A 3106-nucleotide genomic window follows, 5' to 3' on the forward strand; every position below is an offset into this window, starting at 1 on the left:
GAGCACAGAAAACTCATTTCAGAGAACATATCGAAGGCTTGATTTTCTCTGAATTCTAAATTTGATCTTAAAAATTTGTTTGGGTATTGATCCTTTCTGGCTGTATGAAAATTCAAAATTGGTTTCAAGGCCGAGCGGACGCACAAACAATTCTACATATTTGATGCAATTTTCTTGTATGCTACGAGAAAATCCTCCTGTGTATATCAAAAACTGTTTCAACCACTTTGATTTAAACAGTTGATAAGGACATATCTACATTCGATGTATAATTGAATATTTATCAACTGTATATATGAGTCATATGTCATATTTTGTTTGAGCGTGAGAGATGTATTTTTTCAGTTGGTTTTTAGAGGCTAACATTGAGACCAAAGGCATAGTAAGGGACACATTAGGGGGCTATTCTTCTTCAGTAGTAATTATTGATCAAGGTCAGCCAGATTGGGATTCGCTGGTCATTCAGGGCCCCCAGATTACATATCGAGCTGCCTCGGTGAGATAACTCCACGGCCAGTCCAACCTGCTGCTAGGGAGGTGCGTTATTCCCGTGCCCCCAAAAAACTAGAAGGACCTCAAAGTAGTTGGCTACGGTGCCTCGTGAAATGATGATACAATTTTACGAAGTACATTTTAAGAGCATTTTCCATACGACCTATGCATATTAAATAAAAGTATTTCACTTGTTCAAATTTTGAATAATTCATAACAGTCACAGTGCCATGATCATTCAAACGAAAAAAAAACAAACATTTTTTTATAGTTCAGTCACATTCGTCAGGGTCCGAAGTGTGAATTGGGGACATCCTAGTAGACCAAGAACCCATGGCAGCCCACGAAACCCACAGATCTAGAGATACGTGGATTACGTAAGGGAAGATGTCGGTATCGTGGGCTGTCTGTCTAGTATTTTTTTTATACTGGACTGTGGCCCTACTACACCGACATTGTCCATGTTTTGTCGGTCTTGTGGGTGATCGGTCTAGTTATCTGCCTCATGGGTGTCAAACTTGTAGGCCTACATTTTCGTGTTCATGGACTGTCGGTATCGAGGGCTGTAGTGGGTGAGAACGATGCGAGACTGATAAATGTGTCGTAATGGTGAACCCTAAGCTGAACGTGCGAAGATCACGGGTTCGAACCCCGTCCCTCGTGTGTGAGTAAGGCACGGTATGTACATTGCCTCTTTATACCCAAGCGTAGGTAGGATGCAAACGTCAACGTATTTAAAGTCGATACATGCGCCATTTTTAGTGAAGAGTGGGTACTGCATTGGTGAGGGATGTTCATCAACGTAATCATGCTAATGATCAGGTTGAAATTACGCTGAATTAATAGTTTTTAATAAATGAAAACGTGCAGTTGAAAAAAAAATGCAATGCCTATCTATTTGGTTTTAAATTAAGCTGGTCTCATTTTTCTCCTTCATTATTCACGGCAATGCATCTTCATTGAGTAATAAATCAGTACTAAGTACATTCGTACCAAAGTAATATCGTGCCGTGGCAATGTCGTGAATCCAGACCGTGTGATTCATAGTCTTGTGACTTTTCCACTCTTAATGTGAGGGAGATAATGAAATGGGGAAGAAGAAGTGAGAGCAACATAAGATTCTGTTTTAATCATTACCTTTGTAGTGTCTTTGTTAAGATCAAGACACTTGAATCCAAATATCAAGACGTTGGCCAACGCCATTAAATCAACACTTGCGTATTCTGCCCTCCCACACACACACACACACCCACACGTACACACCCACATATACATATCCACATCCACAACCGTCATCTATAGAGAACAGGAAAGGAAAAAAGAGGAAAAGGCGATCCTAGCGTGAAAAACATATATATAAAAAAAAAAACATTACAAACATGTCTTAATAAGTAAGAAGAAATGTCAGAGGGAACTTTTCGTGCGGTAAATATAGAAGAAAATAATGGCCCCTCTAATGAGCGTCCCATATGTCTTGAAAAATAAGTTTTATTTCCCAGATGAGATTGTATTATGCTTATGTAATTCATCCGTATAAAACGATAAGAACAATAAACCTAATGTCTAAATTGCTTCCTGTTATTGCATTGGAAAGACCTGTTTTCATAAGTCTTCGCATCTGCGTACACTTCATAATCATCTACAGTGAAAGAGCAAGTCATACTCGGTTACAATTATTAAAAAACTGTGCCGTTCATATCTCATCAGACAGTGACAGGCTCAAGATGCTCACTCCAAACTTGAAAAGGTTACATTATACCAACAATTTCATGTTGCTTGGAACTCCAAACATCACCATAATAACGTGATCTATTTACAAAACGTCGAGGAATCTGAGACACGATGAACGGTCGCGTGATCGATTTCCAGGCACCTTCTATGTAACATTTCCCCACCGGTTAGATTAGTTAAATAATTATCGGGGGTTTGGTTTACAGCAGAATGTTGAGGCTCGCCTTATATATTGATAGGTTTAAACGTGGCTATCTAAATCTAATCAATGTTGCTTGAAATGGGATACAAAATACGCCTACAAACCAAACAAACAACGCTGCCAATCGATTTATTTGAGTCGATGAACCAGAAATAACATTTAATACCCCCGACGATTTTGCCTATTGGCGAAAACTTTGAAAGACAAATGATTATTGACAGGAAATGAAAGTTTTACAATATTGTATCCTTTTAATAACAACATTTTGAAACATCCTAACATTTGCTAAGGATCTGTATCAAACACTGTAACAAATTTCCGATCGAAGCTCCCAATGTTGTCACTTCATACTCGTAAAGCCCGCAGCACACGTCTGCGTTCTAAATTACCTTTCTAATTTATTGAAAAATATTCACTATATGTTTCTTATCTTATTTGTATGCTTCGTACGATATAATGTTTATCGTATGATATAATTGTACATGATTTTCTATTCAATTACTTTTGTAAACATTTTATTCATCGATTTTGTTATTGTTCGAATGTTTTTACTTTGAATTTGAATTTGTATCTTTTTGAACACAGAAATAAAATCAATCAAACAAACGAACGAACAAACACTATAATATCGGGCTGCGAAGAATTTTCTCTAGTATCTGGTATGAACATTTGAACTGTTAA

The sequence above is a fragment of the Strongylocentrotus purpuratus genome, unplaced genomic scaffold (assembly GCF_000002235.5).
Source record: "Strongylocentrotus purpuratus isolate Spur 01 unplaced genomic scaffold, Spur_5.0 spur5_contig_866, whole genome shotgun sequence".
Taxonomy (NCBI): domain Eukaryota; kingdom Metazoa; phylum Echinodermata; class Echinoidea; order Camarodonta; family Strongylocentrotidae; genus Strongylocentrotus; species Strongylocentrotus purpuratus.